The sequence below is a fragment of the Gadus macrocephalus genome, chromosome 7 (assembly GCF_031168955.1).
Source record: "Gadus macrocephalus chromosome 7, ASM3116895v1".
NCBI lineage: Eukaryota > Metazoa > Chordata > Actinopteri > Gadiformes > Gadidae > Gadus > Gadus macrocephalus.
The window spans coordinates 7,584,310-7,597,224 of NC_082388.1; the positions used below are offsets into that span (position 1 = coordinate 7,584,310).

The 12,915-nt window shown below is 44.7% G+C and overlaps 1 long non-coding RNA gene across 1 annotated transcript; it reads left to right on the plus strand.

The window, feature by feature from the left end:
• Positions 1-849: 849 nt before the first annotated feature.
• Positions 850-1,566, plus strand: LOC132461110 (uncharacterized). The gene is made up of 3 exons (XR_009526534.1): positions 850-1,038; positions 1,116-1,224; positions 1,332-1,566. It is a non-coding gene; the product is annotated as an uncharacterized LOC132461110 (long non-coding RNA).
• The last annotated feature ends 11,349 nt before the right edge of the window (positions 1,567-12,915 follow it).

Consider the following 12,915-nt stretch of genomic DNA (forward strand, 5'->3'; position numbering starts at 1 on the left):
TGGATAGGCTTGAAGGTATTTTACATTGTGCAAAGCACAATGTAAAATGCTGCTTGCAGCTTTAATTATTATTGTTATACATATTTATTAAGTTAATGAAAAATATTAACCTTATAGTATCTTTAATTTACATTTTTGTAAACAATGTATTTAAAGTTATTAATAATAAAAAAAATAATGGATTTTCTAGATGCCTTCTAACAAATCAGCAGTCGCAAAGCACAGAGAAAATTAACATAGATCCAATAGCACGTGCACAGCTACTAGCAAGGAGAAGAGAAAGGTATTTAGGATTTCAATATTAACTTCATTATAAATTAAATTATGTGAATTAAGAATGTTGTTATAATGTGTTCACATCAGTAATTGCATCAAATCTGCATTCCAGCTATCAGAGAAGAAAGCAAGCCAACCAAGCCAACAGCAGTCATTCCACACTCTCAGTCTCCACCAGCAGTCATTCCACCGACTCAGTCTCCACCAGCAGTCATTCCACCGACTGGGTGTGCACGAGCCAGTGAGCCACTGGCCTCCTCCACCCCAAAACACGAAAGGAAAACACAAAGACTCAAAAACCAAAATGTTGCACTGAAGAGAGAACTTTTCCAACTTAAAAAACAATTGGCTCAAGCACAAAGAAGGAGTGAAAACCTAAGGAAGGGTTTGCAAAGGGAGAAGAAAAAGCTCCAACCAAAAAAGAAGAATATGAAGAAAGTGAATCTGAAAAAAAAGGTAACTCGACGAGAGAAGGTCTCTGCTTTTCTAAGCAGAGACGAGAACAGCAGACAGCTCGCAGGTAAGAAGGATACCATCACGAGAAACAAGGTCAAACTTCAGAGACGCACCTACTATGTTTTCCGTTGTCTGCTTTGACAATTCCGAGGAGGTGGAGGTTGTGCCAACGCAATGGTACAATAATGGGGCATGCAGGTGGCCCCCCCACAAGGCTGAGGGAGTCAATCGGGCCATAAGGCAGCTGGAGGAGCCCCAGGATACCTGGCCTCTATTCGACAATGCCAGGTTTTTTTTTTTCTTCAGGTATGTATCCTTTAATAATTAACTGATCAGTCATGATATCAATAAATACAATCCTAAATTCGAGTTCTGTTCAACAGATAACTATCTGGAGTGTCGCCAGAAGCTGCCACTGGCTCAAAACCAGACGGATTTGGCATCAGAGGCCGAAGACCTAACACCAGACCGGAGACCCAAAAGAAAAATCAAGTATGACTTTTATGCTTCAAGTGCCTTTTGTTCCAACATATTTGTGCAAAGCCAGTCTCTTTATGAACTCATGTATTTGTCTTTTGTTTTGTCTTTCTCGAATAAAGGCCAAGTAGACACGTCCGAATGGACTTTGAAAGTCAAGACCCCTGCAGTCCTCCAAGGAAACAGGCCTTCCAAATCCTCCCTAAGGCCACTGCTATCTCTGGACCGTCCAACATCAGGCGCTTCATAGTAGCGCAGCCCACGCAAAGTGGGTGTTATGAGGTCCCTGTGACCAATGAGCAGCCTCAGGGTTTTCAGGTAGTAGAATTGCAGAAGCTATTTAATTTCGCTTTTTTAGTGGAGATGATAGATGGTAAAATATGTAAATTGTTGTTCACTAATAAACTAGGCAATCAGAATTGAAAATTAAGTTGAAAGTTGAAATAATAGCAAGTCATAATAACAATATATTTTTACGCCCACCTCCAGCACTTAATGACCCTGGGGTCAACCCTTCGCCAAGCAATTGGCACGAGTTATGGTGGAGGTGACGTGGCAGAGACAGGGTCAGAGGAGGAGATGGTAGGGACACCTTATCAGAGCCAGTCTGTCAGTCCAGGGACAGGGACTCAGAAGGGAGGCTGTGATCAAATGTGTGGAAGTAAGAATTAATGTGTTACACTCCTCCAGCCTTCACTTGATATATGAGTGATATACCGTATTTTCCGGACTATAAGTCGCGTTTTTTTGGTAGTTTGGCTTGCCCTGCGACTTATATTTCGAAGCGACTTATATGCCAAAATTGTGTGTACATAATCTTCGGCCGCAAGATGGCACCGTCATTCATTAGGCCTACAACTGAACGCTGCAAGCCTACTGAACCACCGAATAAATTATAAATAAACTAGACCGTAGACAAAACAAAAGAGAACACAAAATAAAATGCTGGTGGTGAGTCTGATGACAGCCCAGCAGAGGAGGAGACGGCGCTTCATCTTCCTCCGGAGATGGCGGAATTGTTCAGAAGCGACACCGAGAACGAAGATTTCGATGGATTTGGTGATGCAGACTGAAGTCGGGAACTTTTTGGCTTGTTATGTTTATATATAGCCTATATTGCTATTGCAATTTTATTCAGTCTCTCCAGACTAAACGTTCTTGTTTAAATGTTTAAAAATAAATGCGACTTATACACCGATGCGACGTATATATGTTTTTTTCCTCGTCATGGAGCATTTTTTGACTGATGCGACTAATACTCGGGAGCGACCTATAGTCCGGAAAATACGGTATATATATATGAGTATATATCCTTGGAATAGAATAGATAAATAGATACATACATAAATAAATATGAATGCACATACAAAAATACATGCGTTGAGCAGTGTTTCCCACAGACCAAGGACCAATGTGTGGTGCGGGGGGGGGGCGGGGCGGCGGCGCACTCACTGACGTCTGCGATACGGCGATGCGGCCGTCAGTGAGTGTGCATGTAACTCCGCGTTTACATGCGGACACATCTGATTTGCATAGATGTGGAAGAACAGCTCAATCGGAATAGAAAAGTATCATATATATATACGCCTCAATCGGTTCGGAATAGAATTCTATGCGGAATAGAATAGGTGGTGTAGTCCGCTATAAATACTTATTCAGATTAGTTTGGGGTTTAACTTGGAGCAGCTGCAGTAGTTCGCAATTGGTCCACTCCGTCTGTACTTTAATGCAGACCGAACCTTACCGCTGTCAAGGAAATTGGATTTATTGCCTGATTCACGTCTTTGTTATTATCACTCCGTAGTAGTTTCAGTAGTCCGGTAACTTAACAACCCCAGCGTGTCCGGTTGCTAAGCGACGGGTGACATCGGTGGGTTCATGTGTTAGCATCGTCGTTCTCGCTCCGTGTGTGTGTGTGTGTGTGTGTGAGAATGACAGGGAGAACGAGTGCTATGCAGAGATGAATGGACGGAACGATTTTTAGATTTCCAAATCGCGTTATTAAAAATAATAATAATAATTAAAACCAAAAAATAAACATTTTTATAAAAATAAAAAAAAAAGACAGAATCAATTCGTGGTGCTCGATGTTGATTCTGTGGCGCCGCGCCACACAATGGTCTATGTATGGGAAACACTGTTGAGGATTTAAAACTGCTATTTTATAGTTTATATTTTTTTATTTTTCAGGTTGACCTGTTGGTTAACCAACAAATCCTGATGGACCAGCAAAAGACCATGATACGCATGATCCAAGACCTCCACAGAAACACCCAGGGAGGTCAGAGGATGTCCACCACCTCCAGGCATACTGCCTATTTTCCACTAGGGGATAAACAGGCGCTGGAGGCCCTGGAGGGCGACCTGGAGAGCCAGCGGGGACCTTCGTCGGGAATTGGTGAGCTGCTTTTGATTACCTTTGTTTCCCATACATAGAACAATGTATGGCACTGCGCCACAGAATCAACACTGAGCACCAAATTGATTCTGCTTCTTTTTTTTTGCGATTTTTAAATATAAATATCATTCCGTTCATTTATCTCCTCATAGCACTCTTTCTCCCTGACATTCTCGTTCACACACACACACAAAAGCGCGGGTAGGCTACACTTAACAGCAGATTCGCCCGCTCCTCCGCTCAACGCGCCTATCAAAGGAAAACCCAAAAGTTTAGTATGATATAGGCTACCGTGCAGAAAAACACCTGGCCAAAATGATTGTTAACTCAGAAAAAACTATGAGATTAATATGAAAACACAGCCGTCAGAACCAGGCCTACAGGACTACTCGTCTCTCTCTCTCCCCCCCCCCCCCCCCCCCCCCCGTCAGGACTCGTCTTCGTTGTCTCAAGACTTCTGCGCAGGGGGGCGGTATGGGCCTGAAACCCCCGGGCTGAAAAGGGGTCCCACTCCGCCTCACACACCACCAGTGTTTCCGCTAGAAGAAATTGGTGCCGGTCATGTGACCGGGAAGGTTTCATTTTACCGGTCAAATTGAAAAAAAAACGGTCGGATATTGTCCGTGTTTATTGCACTTAAAAAAATTGATAGGCAGGCTATATAAAGAAGAAGTGTGTGATCATATTTTGATTCGCCATGGTTGTTAAATACCGGTGCTCCGCAAAGCTTGCCGCCGTTTAGTTCATAAACCTACGGTAGTCTATAGGGGAGCGTGTCTATGTTCCCCGAGTCCTATGTTCCCCTCTTTGTATGAGACTGGGGAACATAGGACCCTTTTTTTTAAAAAAGGGTCCTATGTTCCCTGCTTTTCCCAAAAAGGGTCCTATGTTCCCCGATATGTAGGCCTATGTGACCGGGGAACATAGGACCCTTTTTTTAAAAAGGGTTCTATGTTCCCCGGTCTGTTACTTTTTCCACCATTACTGCCAAATTCCGGCCGAGATAACTACCATTGCATGTCTTTACCTTTTGTGGAAGAGGGAGACGTCGGAGAACCTGACGCAGTATATTCATACGCCGGAAAACAAACCCGAGAAGCCCAAGCCCTACGAGAGCTCCCCGCGCTACGGCCATCCGGAGGCGCACAGAGCTTTTAGCCGTGATATTATTATCTAATTATATTATATACTATTATATAAAGAGCTCCGGGAGTCGCAAACGGCAACAATCACTTTCTCCTCCATGCTGCAGTTCACCCCGGACTGCACTGCACTGAGTTGGCCGGTTGAACGCTGATTGGCTGTTACGTGAGACATGTCACTCTGTTGAACGCAGATTGGCTCTCATTACGCGAATGCCGCGTCAAAGTTTAAATATTTTGCGGGGAACTATGTTCCCCGCTTTTCCCAAAAAGGGTCCCATGCTCCCCGCTATGTATGGCTACAGGGGAACATAGGACCCTTTTTGGGAAAAACCGGGAACATAGGACCTGCTCAATTTTGTTCTGCTCAATGGTTGAATCTCCTCGTGACTGAATGTTTGTATACAGCACGCATGCTGTATGAGCGCAGGGTTGATGCGCTCCACTTTTTTCTGTGGAGAACCAGCGCCTTGAACATTAAGCATAAAACGAAACCGGATCGTTTTCGCCCGTTTCGGCTCCGTGTGGACGGGGCTTTATTTCCAATCGGTCATTCTGACCGGAGACATTTAGAATTTTCTGTCCTCCTCATTTTTTTCCGGTCAAAGACCGGTAATTACCGGACAATGGGAACTCTGCACACCACACATTGCTTTCTGTCTGTGGGAAACACGTAAGGGATAATGCCCGACGAGGTGTTCATTATCGGGAATTAATGGACGACGCAGAGGCGTGAACTGGCTCAGACACAACGGTTCACGCCTCCGCGTCGGTACGCTTGCACAAATTAAGACCATTCATTTATATTTTCATGCGTTTTACAATCCAAATATAACGTTTTTCACAAGCCATAACTTGGTTTCCCTGGTAACGCCTGAGGGGTTGACTAATACCTGGAACAACCATTATCCTCCCGTAAGGTTCTTATGCAACGGAAACGTTGTTCACTCCTCCAGTAAATAGGACCGACCTTAGCTACGACTTGGCAACGGGAGGTATTCTAGTCCGCTCAGCTATAAGCCGGAGAGAGCTAACGTAATGCATTGTACATATTCATAATTCGAAATTCTCCCCAGCCTTTATACCACAGATACTAAAGCATATAACCTTGTTGTCTGATTACAGTTTACTTCATTTTTCACAATTCGTTTTAGCTCTCGTTTTAAAGACAGGCTGATACGATCGCCAGCTAGAGCATTAATTGAGAACTGTGAACAGACAATTTGACGGAACTACTTATCAGGTGTCCGTATATCAGGAGTTAATGCACACCCTGCAGCAAATCAGAATCGAGTATTCCCCCAGACCGTGGTATAATTAAGGGTAATGCTGAATGATTTATACGAATAATGGTAGGCTACTTTTCTTTTGGATAAATAATGCTACTGGTTCTTGTTTTTTATTTTTATAGGTTATCACTCTTGGATTGGCAGGGGGAGCTGATGCCAAAGATACAGTGTGGCGCATTCTGAAACAGGCCATCAAAAATGACCTCGCCAAGAAAATCTCATGGCGGGGGATGAATGGAAAGATTTCATTTGAAAATCTACACCTGAAGGCAGTAGTGATGGGTAAGCATTTTAACTGTTCATCACTGTTTATCAAAAGCATCCTGTTCTAGTCTCTGATAACTCTTCTCCAAAGACTTTGTGGCTGTGTGCGCCGCATCTGACATCCCCCTTGAAAAGCTAAAAAAGTTACGCCCGTTTCTAGTCAAACACTGTAAACAGGGTGGAGCGCTCCCCCAAAATGCCAGTAGGCTCCGCCAGACTCACCTGCTTCGAGTGTTTGATCAACACATAACTGCCGTTTTGAAGCTGATCAGGGGAAGAAGTTCGCTGTGGTTGTGTATGAAACAACGGATGCACGGGATTGTAGCGTCCTAAACATTGTCATTGGTGAGTTAACTTAGCAGCCTGTTAATATATTGTTGCAATAGTGGCGAAGTCACATCCCTTCCGGTAGAGCCCATGGGACCTATGAGATCGAAAAATATGAATGGGTTTCAATGGAGAGAAAGTAATTATTTTCTGGTCCCAGTCTTTATATGCCGTGGATTTTAATTATCATTTTTCATGCCAAGAGTTTGACCATTTATTGTGCAATTGTTCAGTTAAAGGCTGTAGAGGCTGTAGAGAAGGTCCCATGGGCTCTACCGGATGGCAGAAAAATCCTCATCCATGGCAGTCACAAACATCCTCAGCCAGGTGGATACAGAGGAGAAGGTGCAGGCCCTCACTGTCAAACTAACCTTCATCTCTGAGGGCTGCTCCAAACTGATGACAGCTCTGACAATCCTGGAGGGAACCCACCGTCCCACAGCAGTGTCTGCCTACAACATAATGGAGGATCTAGGCTCTTACCTAGTTAATGGAACGGCAAAAACATGTGGCTTTGATGCAAAGACCGATGAGCTACTGAGGAAGATGGGTGTTAGAGAGAGGAATGTGGTGCTTGAAAGTCTCCATGATGCTTTCCACTTGGCCTTCACCAAGTTCTCAAAGCACTGGGACATACATCCAGCCAGAGAGGTCTACAGGCTGGTAAGGGTGTTCGATCCAAGGCAGGCTCCAGCTATGGAAAAGTCGATTGAAGCCTACAACACACTGAAACCAATGGCAAATCCATCACCAGAGCTCAGTGGATTGCCTTCCAGCACTGTGTCCAGGGAGCCCTTGCCAGCTGATATGGAGCTAGCTGCTTACTGGAGGGGCCTCAGGTCAAGATTCCCAAGAGTTGCAGAAGTGGCAGTGCCCTACATCTACTTCCCAGTCAGCTCAGTTGACTGTGAGAGGAGTTTCAGCAAGTACAAGACTCTGCTCACAGACGAGAGAGGCCCTCACTGAGCTCAACACAAAGAGGCTGACAATCCTGTACTTCAATGGAGATGTCTGTGACCGATGGAAGTCATAGGAGTTAAGCTCAAAAGGACAGTAGGCCTCCTGTTAGAAAATCAATGATGTTGATTTTCCTAGTTCAGGTTTTATTGCAGGTTAAGGTTTAATTTAATTCTGCATTGTTTGTCCCCTGGTTTGATGTATTCTTCAAACAGTGCTTTGACTAAATGTTTTTATTCACAGTTATGATTTGTTAAAATTAATGACAGGTTATAAGCACTTTTTATTGTCACAAAAAGGGTCCTCAAGTCCTCAGTTATGCATTTTTTACACTTTAAGGACACTGTGAAAAGTTTATAAGCACTTTATTATTTATGTAATGTTCTTATTTGAAGCACTGAAAACAGTGCAATGTAGTGATGTTTTAATACATGTATTCGTTCGCACTTATTTGACACTCGTTCTGATGATTTAAATAGCTTAAAGTGTCAAAACGAAATTCATGAAAATGAAAACGGAAAAAACGGAATTTGGAAAAAAACAAAATGGAATTTGGAAAAAAACAAAACGGATTTCATAGGGCCCTATGTAGTCAAAAGTCAGACCATTCGCGAAAATAGATAGAGTAGTATAATATCTGATATATATATATATTGTATTTTACGTTTTGTACTTGTATTATATTACTTATTATTATACTATATACCTGACATTTTTATTTTATTGTTATTGTTCCCCTGCTTTGGCAATGAGTTGTAACTGGTCATTTAACAACATTTTGAGGAGATAATCTGCGGGTTGGTGAGGGGTGTCACATGCCACTGCACTTTCTGCACTTTTTTTTGCCGATTTCGGATGACGCAAAGCAAAATCATCTCTACAGATGTCATGTTTGCGATTGTCGATGCCGTTAATTTGTGAAACGACAGTCACTGCCCTCTAGAGGATTTATTGCGTATATCCATAACAACGCTGAAACCAGACGGAGGTATGAAGGGTAGTTCCGGGGGAAACGTTTGGGGCGACGGACGATTTTCGTCCGGATCCGGAGGGATGGATCGGCCTTTACGGCTGCGGTACGGAACGGCTGCAACTTTGCCCTGCTTGCATTTCCACCGGGCGCGTTACGGCAGCGCAACGCTGCCTTGCGAGCCTGCCGTATTCACGCGATAATCCTAAACCTAATGTACTCACCTTCCACTCCCAAAACGACTGCAATTAAATGCCACGCTTTGTCCTTTCTGACATTTTCCTTATAAAAAGGATGATTTGGTACATAAATGACTTCATGTTGCTGAACTCCGACAATGAGTCTCTCGTCGTCCATGTTGCCGACCCTCCGAGACCCTTCGATTGATTGACTGCTGACCTGGTGCCACCGGTCATGACGTAATAATGTTGATGCGAAGTTGTGATATGCTACATGAGCTGCGTATTGTGTTTTATTTTGAAAATTGACCGGATGCTCTATGGCTTTTACCAAAAATAGAAATGCTACGGAATGATAGCGCTGCGGCACGGCGAGCCGCTCCTGAGACGCTGCTGAGACGTTCCGCAGCCGCGCCCGGTGGAAATGGTCTCATTGATTAGAGTGGAACCTATCTGCTGTGTTGACCGCGGCCAAGACGTGCCGCAACCGTAACGCGTCCGGTGGAATCAGGCCTTTACGGCAGCGTTACGTTAAAGCGCTAAATGGACAGTGGAAACATTCTTACCTTTTATGGCTGGATGTTGGCTGTTTGCACGCACGTTTCTGATTCCAATATCCATAAAAGAGCAACCGCCATGAGCTAATTGAAGCTGGCTACGTCATGGCTGAGAAAAGTGCGGACGGTGAGGCAGTTGCAAATGGGGCAGTTGCGGATGATGACCAAAAGAGGGCGGTCGAAGACACAGAAAAAACTGAGTGGAAAGTTGCATGACTATTAATACAAAAAGAGGAAGATTAAGGCAACTTACTGGAAAATCGAACAGTTAATGGAAAATGGCCTTAACTTGGAGGAAGTTAAAGACGGGATGGAATATTTCAAAGCACTTTTTGAGGATTTCAAGAAATGTAACAACTCAGTTCTGCTTCATCTTAATGAGGAAGAAAAGAGTGCCGACCAGGGTGATTGGTACGAACCTAAAGCAGATACATTTGAGAGCTTTATTCAAGCAGCTGATGTGTGGATTAAGGATGTTGAACTTACTAAAGCATGCCCTCAAGCATGTGAAGATGGAGTTACTCATATGGACAGTGTTTCTATGGTGACACGTTCCAGTGGTTCCAAGTCTGGAAGTGGACGTTCCAATGCGTCATCAGCATCGTCTGAATGCTTAAAAGAAGAAGCTAAGCGCACAGCTTTGGAAGCCAAGGCGGCTGGGCTTAAGCAAATGGCTTTGGCTATGTCTAATGCTAAAATCAAGATTTATGAAGAATATGACGCCCAGGAAAAAGGTGATATTGTCACGCAGCGTCCTGCTACGCGGTCCACTACCTCCACCTAGTGGCCACTTGGCGCCGGTGGTTCTTCTCCTCCCGCACCTGTGTGCTATCAGCTCATCACCAGTTCCTTCTTCAGTCGGAGATCTCCTGCCAGTCAGCGCCAGTTCGTCGTTACTTCTGCACAGTCAGTATCGGTCCTACTAGTAATCTCAAGTTTTCCTGCAATCTGTCCCCGTGGTAACACTCTCCCTCCTCTCTCAGTACTCCCGGTCGCCGAACTCCTGCTTGCCTGACTCTCCTCCCGGTTCCTGATTCCCCGCCTGTTCTGACTCTCCTCCCGGTTCCTGATTCCCCGCCTGTTCTGACGCTCCTCCTGGTTCCTGATTCCCCGCCTGTTCTGACGCTCCTCCTGGTTCCCGACTCTCCGCCTGTTCCGACGCTCCTCCTGGTTCCTGACTCCCCGCCTGTCCGACTCGTCTACATTCAAATAAACCCCGTTCCCCTTACCTCGTCTCTGCCTGTGTCTGCGCTTGGGTCTCCACGTTCCGTACCCCCTAACAGATATCAAAGACGAGTATGCTGATGCTGCCAACACGCCATGCACTCCTGCAGAGAAGCAAGCAGAGAATAGTTCCCCAGCCAAAACATTGGATGTAAAGCCGCCAGTCAAGTCCTATACGTTCGCTGGAGCTAGACCAAAGTTGCTAAAGGCGGACATTACTTACCAATCAGCCAGCGGGTTTCCTCCGCAACTAAGTAGCGCTGCAAATGACATCTGCAACGTCATGAAGCAGCCTAACGATATCTCAGAGCTGCTTGTAAAAAGTCATCAGTTGGCTCGTTTGCCACAAATCGGTTCAGCTCCAGATGACATATTTGCAGCAATAGCTAGCAGCATTGAAAACAGTGACAACGATTTTGTGCCAGATTCAGAAGAATCAGACTGTTCAGAAGAATGTCAATGGGGGAAAAGCAGACGTCTGTCACTGACCCGTCTCTCATCTCCCAATGTGACCTTAGACATCAGCGATGATAATTCATCTTCCATCATTGCAGCCCAACAGTCTTCCTCTCTTAAAGGTAAGGAGACATCAACTCAGCTAGTAAATTATGACAGCAGTGACGTTTCGGTAATGAAATTGAAGAAGACTGCATATGGCCAAAGGGTGCATAGCAAAAAGGATTATTGCTTTTCCTGCTACAAACAATTCAGCAAAATGGCAAGGCACTTTGCCCAATTGCATAAGGACGAGGTTGAGGTAGCAAGAGCACTTACCTTTCGAAAGGGGTCTAAAGAAAGAAAGGTTAATCAAGATATTTTGAGGAATAGAGGGAACCGTGAGCACAACATAAAGGTTCTGAAGGCAGGCAAAGGTGTATTGGTGCCACGTCAACAAACAGCTGCCTAGCATGTGGGTGTGAAGGACTACATGCATTGTTTACATTAATATGGGCTGTTCAGACGAGTCTCTTTTGAGACTTTCGTCTCAAAAGAGACTTGTAATTTGGCCAAGAAGTGCCAGCTCACAACGCCAGGCAGGTCTCGAGTTCAAGCCCTCTGCGCATATGCACAGCCCGTCCCTGAAGGTGTAAGTAAGACGTTATGGAACCTCATAATTGACATGAAGCAAGACAAAATAACACTGTAAGATAAAAGTGATGTATGTATCATCAAATTTGGAGAACATGTATGCAACAAAATGGGCAGTGACAAAAATAAGCATGAACACATCAGAACTAAAATGTGTGAGGCTGGAAGGCTGTTGGTAAGTGCAAAGAAAACGGGAGCGCTTCGTGGTATCAAAGATTTTGGAACGCCCTAAAACTTATATTGCGTCATTCAGGCTGTTAAAGATACAGCAGGATTCCAAGAAGATGAAGAGGTCTACAAAGTCCCCTCTTTGGCATTGAAACTGAGCTCCTAAATTTTTGTTTGGGGAAAGATTGCCCAAACATGGACTTACTGGTCACCATTGAGAACATCACTGTATCTCCTTCTCCAACTGCCAGAAACCTCGGTGTGGTACTGGACAATCAGTTATGCTGCACCGCAAACATCACTGCGGTGGCCCATTCCTGCAGATTTGCACTTTACAACTTCCTGCCTCTGCGATTAAACCTTTGCAGCGCATCCAGAATGTGGCAGCGCGCCTCGTGTTCAACCTACCGAAGTTCTCCCATGTGACCCCCTCTTACGGGACCTCCACTGGCTCCCTGTAGTAGCTTGCGTCAAATTTAAGACGATGGTACTGGCATACAAGGCAGTTGATGGAACTGCTCCTGCCTACATCCAAGCATTGGTAATGCCACACACCCCAGCTCGATCCCTCCGCTCAACTACCTCAGCTGGACGTCTGGTACCGCCATCGCTAAGAGCTAGCAAAGGTCGATCAGCAAAGTCACAACTTTTCTCGGTTTTGGGACTTCAGTGGTGGAACAAGCTCACTGCCGTTTTCAGGACCGCAGAGTCGCTCACTATATTCCGAAAAAGACTCAAGACTCACCTGTTCAGAGTCCACCTCGACTCTGCATAGCCACCCTCCCCTTTCTGGCCACCCTTGTACATTGTATTGTGTTGCATTGTATTATAGTACTTAACTGTGTAGCAACTGCAGTAGCTGCTATCATTGCTGTAACACGGGGAATTGGTTAGCCTAGCGATTGTTGTACTTGTACTTCGATGAACATCCTTACTGTACCGACAGCGATATATTGTTTCACTTCTTATGACAAATGTACTTATTGTAAGTCGCTTTGGATAAAAGCGTCTGCTAAATGCCCCAAATGTAAATGTGAATGAATGTCAGCCCTGGAAACACTCAGGCAAGCAAAGTGGAACAGCCCAGAATTTCTCCCTTTCACAGAGGATGTCAAAAAATGCATGTGCATCTGAACAACAAG